Genomic DNA, 10,038 nt, shown 5'->3' with positions numbered 1-10,038 from the left:
TCTTTTCTATTCAAATATTCGCGATTTCCTTCAGTTTTCAAGAAGTAGTGGCCGAGTGGTTAAGGCGTCAGACTCGAAATCTGTTGGGATCTTCCCGCGCAGGTTCGAATCCTGCCGACCGCGCCTTTGTACTTTCATTGGTGATGTTATCAAAATTCAAAATTATTTCTTTTCTATTCAAATATTCGCGATTTCCTTCAGGCTTCAAGAAGTCGTGGCCGAGTGGTTAAGGCGTCAGATTCAAAATCTGTTGGGATCTTCCCGCGCAGGTTCGAATCCTGCCGACCGCGCCTTTGTAATTTCATTGGTGATGTTATCAAAATTCAAAATTATTTCTTTTCTATTCAAATATTCGCGATTTCCTTCAGTTTTCAAGAAGTCGTGGCCGAGTGGTTAAGGCGTCAGATTCATATTCTGTTGGGATCTTCCCGCGCAGGTTCGAATCCTGCCGACCGCACCTTCGTACTTTCATTGGTGATGTTATCAAAATTCAAAATTATTTCTTTTCTATTCAAATATTCGCGATTTCCTTCAGGCTTCAAGAAGTCGTGGCCGAGTGGTTAAGGCGTCAGATTCAAAATCTGTTGGGATCTTCCCGCGCAGGTTCGAATCCTGCCGACCGCGCCTTTGTACTTTCATTGGTGATGTTATCAAAATTCAAAATTATTTCTTTTCTATTCAAATATTCGCGATTTCCTTCAGTTTTCAAGAAGTCGTGGCCGAGTGGTTAAGGCGTCAGACTCGAAATCTGTTGGGATCTTCCCGCGCAGGTTCGAATCCTGCCGACCGCGCCTTTGTACTTTCATTGGTGATGTTATCAAAATTCAAAATTATTTCTTTTCTATTCAAATATTCGCGATTTCCTTCAGGCTTCAAGAAGTCGTGGCCGAGTGGTTAAGGCGTCAGATTCAAAATCTGTTGGGATCTTCCCGCGCAGGTTCGAATCCTGCCGACCGCGCCTTTGTAATTTCATTGGTGATGTTATCAAAATTCAAAATTATTTCTTTTCTATTCAAATATTCGCGATTTCCTTCAGGCTTCAAGAAGTCGTGGCCGAGTGGTTAAGGCGTCAGATTCAAAATCTGTTGGGATCTTCCCGCGCAGGTTCGAATCCTGCCGACCGCGCCTTTGTACTTTCATTGGTGATGTTATCAAAATTCAAAATTATTTCTTTTCTATTCAAATATTCGCGATTTCCTTCAGGCTTCAAGAAGTCGTGGCCGAGTGGTTAAGGCGTCAGATTCATATTCTGTTGGGATCTTCCCGCGCAGGTTCGAATCCTGCCGACCGCACCTTCGTACTTTCATTGGTGATGTTATCAAAATTCAAAATTATTTCTTTTCTATTCAAATATTCGCGATTTCCTTCAGGCTTCAAGAAGTCGTGGCCGAGTGGTTAAGGCGTCAGATTCAAAATCTGTTGGGATCTTCCCGCGCAGGTTCGAATCCTGCCGACCGCGCCTTTGTACTTTCATTGGTGATGTTATCAAAATTCAAAATTATTTCTTTTCTATTCAAATATTCGCGATTTCCTTCAGTTTTCAAGAAGTCGTGGCCCAGTGGTTAAGGCGTCAGACTCGAAATCTGTTGGGATCTTCCCGCGCAGGTTCGAATCCTGCCGACCGCGCCTTTGTACTTTCATTGGTGATGTTATCAAAATTCAAAATTATTTCTTTTCTATTCAAATATTCGCGATTTCCTTCAGGCTTCAAGAAGTCGTGGCCGAGTGGTTAAGGCGTCAGATTCAAAATCTGTTGGGATCTTCCCGCGCAGGTTCGAATCCTGCCGACCGCGCCTTTGTAATTTCATTGGTGATGTTATCAAAATTCAAAATTATTTCTTTTCTATTCAAATATTCGCGATTTCCTTCAGTTTTCAAGAAGTCGTGGCCGAGTGGTTAAGGCGTCAGACTCGAAATCTGTTGGGATCTTCCCGCGCAGGTTCGAATCCTGCCGACCGCGCCTTTGTACTTTCATTGGCGATGTTATCAAAATTCAAAATTACTTCTTTTCTATTCAAATATTCGCGATTTCCTTCAGATTCAAGAAGTCGTGGCCGAGTGGTTAAGGCGTCAGACTCGAAATCTGTTAGGATCTTCCCGCGCAGGTTCGAATCCTGCCGACCGCGCCTTTGTACTTTCATTGGTGATGTTATCAAAATTCAAAATTATTTCTTTTCTATTCAAATATTCGCGATTTCCTTCAGTTTTCAAGAAGTCGTGGCCGAGTGGTTAAGGCGTCAGATTCAAAATCTGTTGGGATCTTCCCGCGCAGGTTCGAATCCTGCCGACCGCGCCTTTGTACTTTCATTGGTGATGTTATCAAAATTCAAAATTATTTCTTTTCTATTCAAATATTCGCGATTTCCTTCAGTTTTCAAGAAGTCGTGGCCGAGTGGTTAAGGCGTCAGATTCAAAAACTGTTGGGATCTTCCCGCGCAGGTTCGAATCCTGCCGACCGCGCCTTTGTACTTTCATTGGTGATGTTATCAAAATTCAAAATTATTTCTTTTCTATTCAAATATTCGCGATTTCCTTCAGTTTTCAAGAAGTCGTGGCCGAGTGGTTAAGGCGTCAGACTCGAAATCTGATGGGATCTTCCCGCGCAGGTTCGAATCCTGCCGACTGCGACTTTTTACTTTCATTGGTGATGGTATCAAAATTCAACATTATTTATTTTATATTCAATTATTCGCAATTTCCCTCAGTTTTTAGGCAGTCGTGGCCGAGTGGTTAAGGCGTCAGACTCGAAATCTGATTGGATCTTCCCGCGCAGGTTCGAATCCTGCCGACTTCGACTTTTTACTTTCATTGTAGATGGTATCAAAATTCAACATTATTTATTTTATATTCAATTATTCGCTATTTCCTTCAGTTTTCAAACAGTCGTGGCCGAGTGGTTAAGGTGTCAGACTCGAAATTTGATGGGATGTTCCCGCTTAGGTTCGAATCCTGCCGACTGCGACTTTTCACTTTCATTGGTGATGGTATCAAAATTCAACATTATTTATTTTATATTCAATTATTCGCGATTTCCTTCAGTATTCAAGAAGTCGTGGCCGAGTGGTTAAGGCATCAGATTCGAAATCTGTTGGGGTCTTCCCGCGCAGGTTCGAATCCTGCCGGCTGTGACTTTTTACTTTCATTGGTGATGGTATCAAAATTCAACATTATTTATTTTATATTCAATTATTCGCAATTTCAATCAGTTTTTAGGCAGTCGTGGCCGAGTGGTTAAGGCGTCAGACTCGAAATCTGATGGGATCTTCCCGCGCAGGTTCGAATCCTGCCGATTGCGACTTTTTACTTTCATTGGTGATGGTACCCAAATTCAAAATTATTTAATTTATATTCAATTATTCGCAATTTCCGACTTTTTTAAGCAGTCGTGGCCGAGTGGTTAAGGCGTCAGACTCGGAATCTGATGGAATCTTCCCGCGCAGGTTCGAATCATGCCGACGGCAACTTTTTATTTTCATTGTTGACGTTAATGGAAAATTCAACATGATTTATTTTCTATTCAATTATTCGCGATTTCCATCAATAACCAGGCAGTCGTGGCCGAGTGGTTAAGGCGTCAGACTCGAAATCTGATGGGGTGTTCCCGCGCAGGTTCGAATCCTGCCGACTGCGCCTTTTTACTTTCATTGGTGATGGTATCAAAATTCAACATTATTTATTTTATATTCAATTATTCGCAATTTCCCTCAGTTTTTAGGCAGTCGTGGCCGAGTGGTTAAGGCGTCAGACTCGAAATCTGTTGGGATCTTCCCGCGCAGGTTCGAATCCTGCCGACTGCGACTTTTTACTTTCATTGGTGATGGTATCAAAATTCAACATTATTTATTTTATATTAAATTTTTCGCGATTTCCGTCAGTTTTAGAGCAGTCGTGGCCGAGTGCTTAAGGCGTCAGACTCGAAATCTGATTGGATCTTCCCGCGCAGGTTCGAATCCTGCCGACTGCGACTTTTTACTTTCATTGGTGATGGCATCCAAATTCAAAATTATTTAATTTATATTCAATTATTCGCAATTTCCCTCAGTTTTTAAGCAGTCGTGGCCGAGTGGTTAAGGCGTCAGACTCGAAATCTGATGGGATCTTCCCGCGCAGGTTCGAATCCTGCCGACTGCGACTTTTTACTTTCATTGGTGATGGTATCCAAATTCAAAATTATTTAATTTATATTAAATTTTTCGCGATTTCCATCAGTTTTCGAGCAGTCGTGGCCGAGTGGTTAAGGCGTCAGACTCGAAATCTGATGGGATCTTCCCGCGCAGGTTCGAATCCTGCCGACTGCGACTTTTTACTTTCATTGGTGATGGTATCCAAATTCAAAATTATTTAATTTATATTAAATTTTTCGCGATTTCCATCAGTTTTCGAGCAGTCGTGGCCGAGTGGTTAAGGCGTCAGACTCGAAATCTGATGGGATCTTCCCGCGCAGGTTCGAATCCTGCCGACTGCGACTTTTTACTTTCATTGGTGATGGTATCCAAATTCAAAATTATTTAATTTATATTCAATTATTCGCAATTTCCCTCAGTTTTTAAGCAGTCGTGGCCGAGTGGTTAAGGCGTCAGACTCGAAATCTGATGGGATCTTCCCGCGCAGGTTCGAATCCTGCCAACTGCGACTTTTTACTTTCATTGGTGATGGTATCCAAATTCAAAATTATTTAATTTATATTAAATTTTTCGCGATTTCCATCGGTTTTCGAGCAGTCGTGGCCGAGTGGTTAAGGCGTCAGACTCGAAATCTGATGGGATCTTCCCGCGCAGGTTCGAATCCTGCCGACTGCGACTTTTTACTTTCATTGGTGATGGTATCAAAATTCAAAATTATTTCTTTTCTATTCAAATATTCGCGATTTCCTTCAGGCTTCAAGAAGTCGTGGCCGAGTGGTTAAGGCGTCAGATTCAAAATCTGTTGGGATCTTCCCGCGCAGGTTCGAATCCTGCCGACCGCGCCTTTGTAATTTCATTGGTGATGTTATCAAAATTCAAAATTATTTCTTTTCTATTCAAATATTCGCGATTTCCTTCAGTTTTCAAGAAGTCGTGGCCGAGTGGTTAAGGCGTCAGATTCATATTCTGTTGGGATCTTCCCGCGCAGGTTCGAATCCTGCCGACCGCACCTTCGTACTTTCATTGGTGATGTTATCAAAATTCAAAATTATTTCTTTTCTATTCAAATATTCGCGATTTCCTTCAGGCTTCAAGAAGTCGTGGCCGAGTGGTTAAGGCGTCAGATTCAAAATCTGTTGGGATCTTCCCGCGCAGGTTCGAATCCTGCCGACCGCGCCTTTGTACTTTCATTGGTGATGTTATCAAAATTCAAAATTATTTCTTTTCTATTCAAATATTCGCGATTTCCTTCAGGCTTCAAGAAGTCGTGGCCGAGTGGTTAAGGCGTCAGATTCAAAATCTGTTGGGATCTTCCCGCGCAGGTTCGAATCCTGCCGACCGCGCCTTTGTACTTTCATTGGTGATGTTATCAAAATTCAAAATTATTTCTTTTCTATTCAAATATTCGCGATTTCCTTCAGGCTTCAAGAAGTCGTGGCCGAGTGGTTAAGGCGTCAGATTCAAAATCTGTTGGGATCTTCCCGCGCAGGTTCGAATCCTGCCGACCGCGCCTTTGTAATTTCATTGGTGATGTTATCAAAATTCAAAATTATTTCTTTTCTATTCAAATATTCGCGATTTCCTTCAGTTTTCAAGAAGTCGTGGCCCAGTGGTTAAGGCGTCAGACTCGAAATCTGTTGGGATCTTCCCGCGCAGGTTCGAATCCTGCCGACCGCGCCTTTGTACTTTCATTGGTGATGTTATCAAAATTCAAAATTATTTCTTTTCTATTCAAATATTCGCGATTTCCTTCAGGCTTCAAGAAGTCGTGGCCGAGTGGTTAAGGCGTCAGATTCAAAATCTGTTGGGATCTTCCCGCGCAGGTTCGAATCCTGCCGACCGCGCCTTTGTAATTTCATTGGTGATGTTATCAAAATTCAAAATTATTTCTTTTCTATTCAAATATTTGCGATTTCCTTCAGTTTTCAAGAAGTCGTGGCCGAGTGGTTAAGGCGTCAGACTCGAAATCTGTTGGGATCTTCCCGCGCAGGTTCGAATCCTGCCGACCGCGCCTTTGTACTTTCATTGGCGATGTTATCAAAATTCAAAATTACTTCTTTTCTATTCAAATATTCGCGATTTCCTTCAGATTCAAGAAGTCGTGGCCGAGTGGTTAAGGCGTCAGACTCGAAATCTGTTAGGATCTTCCCGCGCAGGTTCGAATCCTGCCGACCGCGCCTTTGTACTTTCATTGGTGATGTTATCAAAATTCAAAATTATTTCTTTTATATTCAAATATTCGCGATTTCCTTCAGTTTTCAAGAAGTCGTGGCCGAGTGGTTAAGGCGTCAGATTCAAAATCTGTTGGGATCTTCCCGCGCAGGTTCGAATCCTGCCGACCGCGCCTTTGTACTTTCATTGGTGATGTTATCAAAATTCAAAATTATTTCTTTTCTATTCAAATATTCGCGATTTCCTTCAGTTTTCAAGAAGTCGTGGCCGAGTGGTTAAGGCGTCAGATTCAAAAACTGTTGGGATCTTCCCGCGCAGGTTCGAATCCTGCCGACCGCGCCTTTGTACTTTCATTGGTGATGTTATCAAAATTCAAAATTATTTCTTTTCTATTCAAATATTCGCGATTTCCTTCAGTTTTCAAGAAGTCGTGGCCGAGTGGTTAAGGCGTCAGACTCGAAATCTGATGGGATCTTCCCGCGCAGGTTCGAATCCTGCCGACTGCGACTTTTTACTTTCATTGGTGATGGTATCAAAATTCAACATTATTTATTTTATATTCAATTATTCGCAATTTCCCTCAGTTTTTAGGCAGTCGTGGCCGAGTGGTTAAGGCGTCAGACTCGAAATCTGATTGGATCTTCCCGCGCAGGTTCGAATCCTGCCGACTTCGACTTTTTACTTTCATTGTAGATGGTATCAAAATTCAACATTATTTATTTTATATTCAATTATTCGCTATTTCCTTCAGTTTTCAAACAGTCGTGGCCGAGTGGTTAAGGTGTCAGACTCGAAATCTGATGGGATGTTCCCGCTTAGGTTCGAATCCTGCCGACTGCGACTTTTCACTTTCATTGGTGATGGTATCAAAATTCAACATTATTTATTTTATATTCAATTATTCGCGATTTCCTTCAGTATTCAAGAAGTCGTGGCCGAGTGGTTAAGGCATCAGATTCGAAATCTGTTGGGGTCTTCCCGCGCAGGTTCGAATCCTGCCGGCTGTGACTTTTTACTTTCATTGGTGATGGTATCAAAATTCAACATTATTTATTTTATATTCAATTATTCGCAATTTCAATCAGTTTTTAGGCAGTCGTGGCCGAGTGGTTAAGGCGTCAGACTCGAAATCTGATGGGATCTTCCCGCGCAGGTTCGAATCCTGCCGATTGCGACTTTTTACTTTCATTGGTGATGGTACCCAAATTCAAAATTATTTAATTTATATTCAATTATTCGCAATTTCCGACTTTTTTAAGCAGTCGTGGCCGAGTGGTTAAGGCGTCAGACTCGGAATCTGATGGAATCTTCCCGCGCAGGTTCGAATCATGCCGACGGCAACTTTTTATTTTCATTGTTGACGTTAATGGAAAATTCAACATGATTTATTTTCTATTCAATTATTCGCGATTTCCATCAATAACCAGGCAGTCGTGGCCGAGTGGTTAAGGCGTCAGACTCGAAATCTGATGGGGTGTTCCCGCGCAGGTTCGAATCCTGCCGACTGCGCCTTTTTACTTTCATTGGTGATGGTATCAAAATTCAACATTATTTATTTTATATTCAATTATTCGCAATTTCCCTCAGTTTTTAGGCAGTCGTGGCCGAGTGGTTAAGGCGTCAGACTCGAAATCTGTTGGGATCTTCCCGCGCAGGTTCGAATCCTGCCGACTGCGACTTTTTACTTTCATTGGTGATGGTATCAAAATTCAACATTATTTATTTTATATTAAATTTTTCGCGATTTCCGTCAGTTTTCGAGCAGTCGTGGCCGAGTGGTTAAGGCGTCAGACTCGAAATCTGATGGGGTGTTACCGCGAAGGTTCGAAACCTGCCGACTGCGACTTTTTACTTTCATTGGTGATGGTACCAAAATTCAACATTATTTATTTTATATTCAATTATTCGCAATTTCCTCCAGTTTTCAAGCAGTCGATGCCGAGTGGTTAAGGCGTCAGACTCGAAATCTGTTGGGATCTTCCCGCGCAGGTTCGAATCCTGCGGGCTGTGACTTTTTACTTTCATTGGTGATGGTATCAAAATTCAACATTATTTATTTTATATTCAATTATTCGCAATTTCCCTCAATTTTTAGGCAGTCGTGGCCGAGTGGTTAAGGCGTCAGACTCGAAATCTGATTGGATCTTCCCGCGCAGGTTCGAATCCTGCCGACTGCGACTTTTTACTTTCATTGGTGATGGCATCCAAATTCAAAATTATTTAATTTATATTCAATTATTCGCAATTTCCCTCAGTTTTTAAGCAGTCGTGGCCGAGTGGTTAAGGCGTCAGACTCGAAATCTGATGGGATCTTCCCGCGCAGGTTCGAATCCTGCCGACTGCGACTTTTTACTTTCATTGGTGATGGTATCCAAATTCAAAATTATTTAATTTATATTAAATTTTTCGCGATTTCCATCAGTTTTCGAGCAGTCGTGGCCGAGTGGTTAAGGCGTCAGACTCGAAATCTGATGGGATCTTCCCGCGCAGGTTCGAATCCTGCCGACTGCGACTTTTTACTTTCATTGGTGATGGTATCCAAATTCAAAATTATTTAATTTATATTAAATTTTTCGCGATTTCCATCAGTTTTCGAGCAGTCGTGGCCGAGTGGTTAAGGCGTCAGACTCGAAATCTGATGGGATCTTCCCGCGCAGGTTCGAATCCTGCCGACTGCGACTTTTTACTTTCATTGGTGATGGTATCCAAATTCAAAATTATTTAATTTATATTCAATTATTCGCAATTTCCCTCAGTTTTTAAGCAGTCGTGGCCGAGTGGTTAAGGCGTCAGACTCGAAATCTGATGGGATCTTCCCGCGCAGGTTCGAATCCTGCCAACTGCGACTTTTTACTTTCATTGGTGATGGTATCCAAATTCAAAATTATTTAATTTATATTAAATTTTTCGCGATTTCCATCGGTTTTCGAGCAGTCGTGGCCGAGTGGTTAAGGCGTCAGACTCGAAATCTGATGGGATCTTCCCGCGCAGGTTCGAATCCTGCCGACTGCGACTTTTTACTTTCATTGGTGATGGTATCCAAATTCAAAATTATTTAATTTATATTAAATTTTTCGCGATTTCCATCAGTTTTCGAGCAGTCGTGGCCGAGTGGTTTAGGCGTCAGACTCAAAATCTGATGGGATCTTCCCGCGCAGGTTCGAAACCTGCCGACTGCGACTTTTTACTTTAATTGGTGATGGTATCAAAATTCAACATTATTTATTTTATATTCAATTATTCGCAATTTCCCTCAGTTTTTAGGCAGTCGTGGCCGAGTGGTTAAGGCGTCAGACTCGAAATCTGATTGGATCTTCCCGCGCAGGTTCGAATCCTGCCGACTTCGACTTTTTACTTTCATTGTAGATGGTATCAAAATTCAACATTATTTATTTTATATTCAATTATTCGCTATTTCCTTCAGTTTTCAAACAGTCGTGGCCGAGTGGTTAAGGTGTCAGACTCGAAATCTGATGGGATGTTTCCGCTTAGGTTCGAATCCTGCCGACTGCGACTTTTCACTTTCATTGGTGATGGTATCAAAATTCCACATTATTTATTTTATATTCAATTATTCGCGATTTCCTTCAGTATTCAAGAAGTCGTGGCCGAGTGGTTAAGGCATCAGATTCGAAATCTGTTGGGGTCTTCCCGCGCAGGTTCGAATCCTGCCGGCTGTGACTTTTTACTTTCATTGGTGATAGTATCAAAATTCAACATTATTTATTTTATATTCAATTAT

The 10,038-nt window shown here is 41.8% G+C and overlaps 54 non-coding genes across 54 annotated transcripts; all 54 read left to right on the top strand.

Annotated features, from left to right (window-relative positions):
- Positions 1-41: 41 nt before the first annotated feature.
- TRNAS-CGA (transfer RNA serine (anticodon CGA)) lies at positions 42-123 on the top strand. Its single transcript has one exon. It is a non-coding gene; the product is annotated as a tRNA-Ser (tRNA).
- An 85-nt stretch (positions 124-208) lies between these two features.
- TRNAL-CAA (transfer RNA leucine (anticodon CAA)) lies at positions 209-290 on the top strand. Its single transcript has one exon. It is a non-coding gene; the product is annotated as a tRNA-Leu (tRNA).
- Positions 291-542: 252 nt separating this feature from the next.
- Positions 543-624, top strand: TRNAL-CAA (transfer RNA leucine (anticodon CAA)). Its single transcript has one exon. It is a non-coding gene; the product is annotated as a tRNA-Leu (tRNA).
- Positions 625-709: 85 nt separating this feature from the next.
- TRNAS-CGA (transfer RNA serine (anticodon CGA)) lies at positions 710-791 on the top strand. Its single transcript has one exon. It is a non-coding gene; the product is annotated as a tRNA-Ser (tRNA).
- An 85-nt stretch (positions 792-876) lies between these two features.
- TRNAL-CAA (transfer RNA leucine (anticodon CAA)) lies at positions 877-958 on the top strand. The gene has a single exon. It is a non-coding gene; the product is annotated as a tRNA-Leu (tRNA).
- An 85-nt stretch (positions 959-1,043) lies between these two features.
- Positions 1,044-1,125, top strand: TRNAL-CAA (transfer RNA leucine (anticodon CAA)). The gene has a single exon. It is a non-coding gene; the product is annotated as a tRNA-Leu (tRNA).
- Positions 1,126-1,377: 252 nt separating this feature from the next.
- On the top strand, positions 1,378-1,459 carry TRNAL-CAA (transfer RNA leucine (anticodon CAA)). Its single transcript has one exon. It is a non-coding gene; the product is annotated as a tRNA-Leu (tRNA).
- An 85-nt stretch (positions 1,460-1,544) lies between these two features.
- Positions 1,545-1,626, top strand: TRNAS-CGA (transfer RNA serine (anticodon CGA)). Its single transcript has one exon. It is a non-coding gene; the product is annotated as a tRNA-Ser (tRNA).
- An 85-nt stretch (positions 1,627-1,711) lies between these two features.
- Positions 1,712-1,793, top strand: TRNAL-CAA (transfer RNA leucine (anticodon CAA)). The gene has a single exon. It is a non-coding gene; the product is annotated as a tRNA-Leu (tRNA).
- An 85-nt stretch (positions 1,794-1,878) lies between these two features.
- Positions 1,879-1,960, top strand: TRNAS-CGA (transfer RNA serine (anticodon CGA)). The gene has a single exon. It is a non-coding gene; the product is annotated as a tRNA-Ser (tRNA).
- Positions 1,961-2,044: 84 nt separating this feature from the next.
- TRNAS-CGA (transfer RNA serine (anticodon CGA)) lies at positions 2,045-2,126 on the top strand. Its single transcript has one exon. It is a non-coding gene; the product is annotated as a tRNA-Ser (tRNA).
- An 85-nt stretch (positions 2,127-2,211) lies between these two features.
- Positions 2,212-2,293, top strand: TRNAL-CAA (transfer RNA leucine (anticodon CAA)). Its single transcript has one exon. It is a non-coding gene; the product is annotated as a tRNA-Leu (tRNA).
- A 252-nt stretch (positions 2,294-2,545) lies between these two features.
- TRNAS-CGA (transfer RNA serine (anticodon CGA)) lies at positions 2,546-2,627 on the top strand. Its single transcript has one exon. It is a non-coding gene; the product is annotated as a tRNA-Ser (tRNA).
- Positions 2,628-2,712: 85 nt separating this feature from the next.
- On the top strand, positions 2,713-2,794 carry TRNAS-CGA (transfer RNA serine (anticodon CGA)). Its single transcript has one exon. It is a non-coding gene; the product is annotated as a tRNA-Ser (tRNA).
- An 85-nt stretch (positions 2,795-2,879) lies between these two features.
- TRNAS-CGA (transfer RNA serine (anticodon CGA)) lies at positions 2,880-2,961 on the top strand. Its single transcript has one exon. It is a non-coding gene; the product is annotated as a tRNA-Ser (tRNA).
- An 85-nt stretch (positions 2,962-3,046) lies between these two features.
- On the top strand, positions 3,047-3,131 carry TRNAS-CGA (transfer RNA serine (anticodon CGA)). The gene has a single exon. It is a non-coding gene; the product is annotated as a tRNA-Ser (tRNA).
- An 82-nt stretch (positions 3,132-3,213) lies between these two features.
- TRNAS-CGA (transfer RNA serine (anticodon CGA)) lies at positions 3,214-3,295 on the top strand. Its single transcript has one exon. It is a non-coding gene; the product is annotated as a tRNA-Ser (tRNA).
- Positions 3,296-3,379: 84 nt separating this feature from the next.
- TRNAP-CGG (transfer RNA proline (anticodon CGG)) lies at positions 3,380-3,461 on the top strand. The gene has a single exon. It is a non-coding gene; the product is annotated as a tRNA-Pro (tRNA).
- An 87-nt stretch (positions 3,462-3,548) lies between these two features.
- On the top strand, positions 3,549-3,630 carry TRNAS-CGA (transfer RNA serine (anticodon CGA)). The gene has a single exon. It is a non-coding gene; the product is annotated as a tRNA-Ser (tRNA).
- An 85-nt stretch (positions 3,631-3,715) lies between these two features.
- Positions 3,716-3,797, top strand: TRNAS-CGA (transfer RNA serine (anticodon CGA)). The gene has a single exon. It is a non-coding gene; the product is annotated as a tRNA-Ser (tRNA).
- An 85-nt stretch (positions 3,798-3,882) lies between these two features.
- On the top strand, positions 3,883-3,964 carry TRNAS-CGA (transfer RNA serine (anticodon CGA)). Its single transcript has one exon. It is a non-coding gene; the product is annotated as a tRNA-Ser (tRNA).
- An 85-nt stretch (positions 3,965-4,049) lies between these two features.
- TRNAS-CGA (transfer RNA serine (anticodon CGA)) lies at positions 4,050-4,131 on the top strand. The gene has a single exon. It is a non-coding gene; the product is annotated as a tRNA-Ser (tRNA).
- Positions 4,132-4,216: 85 nt separating this feature from the next.
- On the top strand, positions 4,217-4,298 carry TRNAS-CGA (transfer RNA serine (anticodon CGA)). Its single transcript has one exon. It is a non-coding gene; the product is annotated as a tRNA-Ser (tRNA).
- An 85-nt stretch (positions 4,299-4,383) lies between these two features.
- TRNAS-CGA (transfer RNA serine (anticodon CGA)) lies at positions 4,384-4,465 on the top strand. The gene has a single exon. It is a non-coding gene; the product is annotated as a tRNA-Ser (tRNA).
- An 85-nt stretch (positions 4,466-4,550) lies between these two features.
- Positions 4,551-4,632, top strand: TRNAS-CGA (transfer RNA serine (anticodon CGA)). Its single transcript has one exon. It is a non-coding gene; the product is annotated as a tRNA-Ser (tRNA).
- Positions 4,633-4,717: 85 nt separating this feature from the next.
- On the top strand, positions 4,718-4,799 carry TRNAS-CGA (transfer RNA serine (anticodon CGA)). Its single transcript has one exon. It is a non-coding gene; the product is annotated as a tRNA-Ser (tRNA).
- An 85-nt stretch (positions 4,800-4,884) lies between these two features.
- Positions 4,885-4,966, top strand: TRNAL-CAA (transfer RNA leucine (anticodon CAA)). Its single transcript has one exon. It is a non-coding gene; the product is annotated as a tRNA-Leu (tRNA).
- Positions 4,967-5,218: 252 nt separating this feature from the next.
- Positions 5,219-5,300, top strand: TRNAL-CAA (transfer RNA leucine (anticodon CAA)). The gene has a single exon. It is a non-coding gene; the product is annotated as a tRNA-Leu (tRNA).
- An 85-nt stretch (positions 5,301-5,385) lies between these two features.
- TRNAL-CAA (transfer RNA leucine (anticodon CAA)) lies at positions 5,386-5,467 on the top strand. The gene has a single exon. It is a non-coding gene; the product is annotated as a tRNA-Leu (tRNA).
- Positions 5,468-5,552: 85 nt separating this feature from the next.
- TRNAL-CAA (transfer RNA leucine (anticodon CAA)) lies at positions 5,553-5,634 on the top strand. Its single transcript has one exon. It is a non-coding gene; the product is annotated as a tRNA-Leu (tRNA).
- An 85-nt stretch (positions 5,635-5,719) lies between these two features.
- On the top strand, positions 5,720-5,801 carry TRNAS-CGA (transfer RNA serine (anticodon CGA)). Its single transcript has one exon. It is a non-coding gene; the product is annotated as a tRNA-Ser (tRNA).
- An 85-nt stretch (positions 5,802-5,886) lies between these two features.
- Positions 5,887-5,968, top strand: TRNAL-CAA (transfer RNA leucine (anticodon CAA)). The gene has a single exon. It is a non-coding gene; the product is annotated as a tRNA-Leu (tRNA).
- An 85-nt stretch (positions 5,969-6,053) lies between these two features.
- On the top strand, positions 6,054-6,135 carry TRNAS-CGA (transfer RNA serine (anticodon CGA)). Its single transcript has one exon. It is a non-coding gene; the product is annotated as a tRNA-Ser (tRNA).
- Positions 6,136-6,219: 84 nt separating this feature from the next.
- Positions 6,220-6,301, top strand: TRNAS-CGA (transfer RNA serine (anticodon CGA)). The gene has a single exon. It is a non-coding gene; the product is annotated as a tRNA-Ser (tRNA).
- An 85-nt stretch (positions 6,302-6,386) lies between these two features.
- On the top strand, positions 6,387-6,468 carry TRNAL-CAA (transfer RNA leucine (anticodon CAA)). The gene has a single exon. It is a non-coding gene; the product is annotated as a tRNA-Leu (tRNA).
- Positions 6,469-6,720: 252 nt separating this feature from the next.
- TRNAS-CGA (transfer RNA serine (anticodon CGA)) lies at positions 6,721-6,802 on the top strand. The gene has a single exon. It is a non-coding gene; the product is annotated as a tRNA-Ser (tRNA).
- Positions 6,803-6,887: 85 nt separating this feature from the next.
- Positions 6,888-6,969, top strand: TRNAS-CGA (transfer RNA serine (anticodon CGA)). The gene has a single exon. It is a non-coding gene; the product is annotated as a tRNA-Ser (tRNA).
- An 85-nt stretch (positions 6,970-7,054) lies between these two features.
- Positions 7,055-7,136, top strand: TRNAS-CGA (transfer RNA serine (anticodon CGA)). The gene has a single exon. It is a non-coding gene; the product is annotated as a tRNA-Ser (tRNA).
- An 85-nt stretch (positions 7,137-7,221) lies between these two features.
- Positions 7,222-7,306, top strand: TRNAS-CGA (transfer RNA serine (anticodon CGA)). The gene has a single exon. It is a non-coding gene; the product is annotated as a tRNA-Ser (tRNA).
- An 82-nt stretch (positions 7,307-7,388) lies between these two features.
- TRNAS-CGA (transfer RNA serine (anticodon CGA)) lies at positions 7,389-7,470 on the top strand. Its single transcript has one exon. It is a non-coding gene; the product is annotated as a tRNA-Ser (tRNA).
- Positions 7,471-7,554: 84 nt separating this feature from the next.
- On the top strand, positions 7,555-7,636 carry TRNAP-CGG (transfer RNA proline (anticodon CGG)). Its single transcript has one exon. It is a non-coding gene; the product is annotated as a tRNA-Pro (tRNA).
- Positions 7,637-7,723: 87 nt separating this feature from the next.
- On the top strand, positions 7,724-7,805 carry TRNAS-CGA (transfer RNA serine (anticodon CGA)). Its single transcript has one exon. It is a non-coding gene; the product is annotated as a tRNA-Ser (tRNA).
- An 85-nt stretch (positions 7,806-7,890) lies between these two features.
- TRNAS-CGA (transfer RNA serine (anticodon CGA)) lies at positions 7,891-7,972 on the top strand. The gene has a single exon. It is a non-coding gene; the product is annotated as a tRNA-Ser (tRNA).
- Positions 7,973-8,057: 85 nt separating this feature from the next.
- Positions 8,058-8,139, top strand: TRNAS-CGA (transfer RNA serine (anticodon CGA)). The gene has a single exon. It is a non-coding gene; the product is annotated as a tRNA-Ser (tRNA).
- Positions 8,140-8,391: 252 nt separating this feature from the next.
- TRNAS-CGA (transfer RNA serine (anticodon CGA)) lies at positions 8,392-8,473 on the top strand. Its single transcript has one exon. It is a non-coding gene; the product is annotated as a tRNA-Ser (tRNA).
- Positions 8,474-8,558: 85 nt separating this feature from the next.
- Positions 8,559-8,640, top strand: TRNAS-CGA (transfer RNA serine (anticodon CGA)). Its single transcript has one exon. It is a non-coding gene; the product is annotated as a tRNA-Ser (tRNA).
- Positions 8,641-8,725: 85 nt separating this feature from the next.
- TRNAS-CGA (transfer RNA serine (anticodon CGA)) lies at positions 8,726-8,807 on the top strand. Its single transcript has one exon. It is a non-coding gene; the product is annotated as a tRNA-Ser (tRNA).
- An 85-nt stretch (positions 8,808-8,892) lies between these two features.
- Positions 8,893-8,974, top strand: TRNAS-CGA (transfer RNA serine (anticodon CGA)). Its single transcript has one exon. It is a non-coding gene; the product is annotated as a tRNA-Ser (tRNA).
- Positions 8,975-9,059: 85 nt separating this feature from the next.
- TRNAS-CGA (transfer RNA serine (anticodon CGA)) lies at positions 9,060-9,141 on the top strand. Its single transcript has one exon. It is a non-coding gene; the product is annotated as a tRNA-Ser (tRNA).
- Positions 9,142-9,226: 85 nt separating this feature from the next.
- On the top strand, positions 9,227-9,308 carry TRNAS-CGA (transfer RNA serine (anticodon CGA)). The gene has a single exon. It is a non-coding gene; the product is annotated as a tRNA-Ser (tRNA).
- An 85-nt stretch (positions 9,309-9,393) lies between these two features.
- TRNAL-CAA (transfer RNA leucine (anticodon CAA)) lies at positions 9,394-9,475 on the top strand. Its single transcript has one exon. It is a non-coding gene; the product is annotated as a tRNA-Leu (tRNA).
- An 85-nt stretch (positions 9,476-9,560) lies between these two features.
- Positions 9,561-9,642, top strand: TRNAS-CGA (transfer RNA serine (anticodon CGA)). Its single transcript has one exon. It is a non-coding gene; the product is annotated as a tRNA-Ser (tRNA).
- An 85-nt stretch (positions 9,643-9,727) lies between these two features.
- TRNAS-CGA (transfer RNA serine (anticodon CGA)) lies at positions 9,728-9,809 on the top strand. Its single transcript has one exon. It is a non-coding gene; the product is annotated as a tRNA-Ser (tRNA).
- An 85-nt stretch (positions 9,810-9,894) lies between these two features.
- Positions 9,895-9,979, top strand: TRNAS-CGA (transfer RNA serine (anticodon CGA)). The gene has a single exon. It is a non-coding gene; the product is annotated as a tRNA-Ser (tRNA).
- The last annotated feature ends 59 nt before the right edge of the window (positions 9,980-10,038 follow it).

Source organism: Leiobunum rupestre, chromosome 7 (genome assembly GCF_980474605.1).
Source record: "Leiobunum rupestre chromosome 7, qqLeiRupe1.1.hap1, whole genome shotgun sequence".
Taxonomy (NCBI): Eukaryota; Metazoa; Arthropoda; class Arachnida; order Opiliones; family Sclerosomatidae; genus Leiobunum; species Leiobunum rupestre.
The sequence above is the reverse complement of the archived record's forward strand: the minus strand, read 5'-3'. Positions and strand labels throughout refer to the sequence as shown.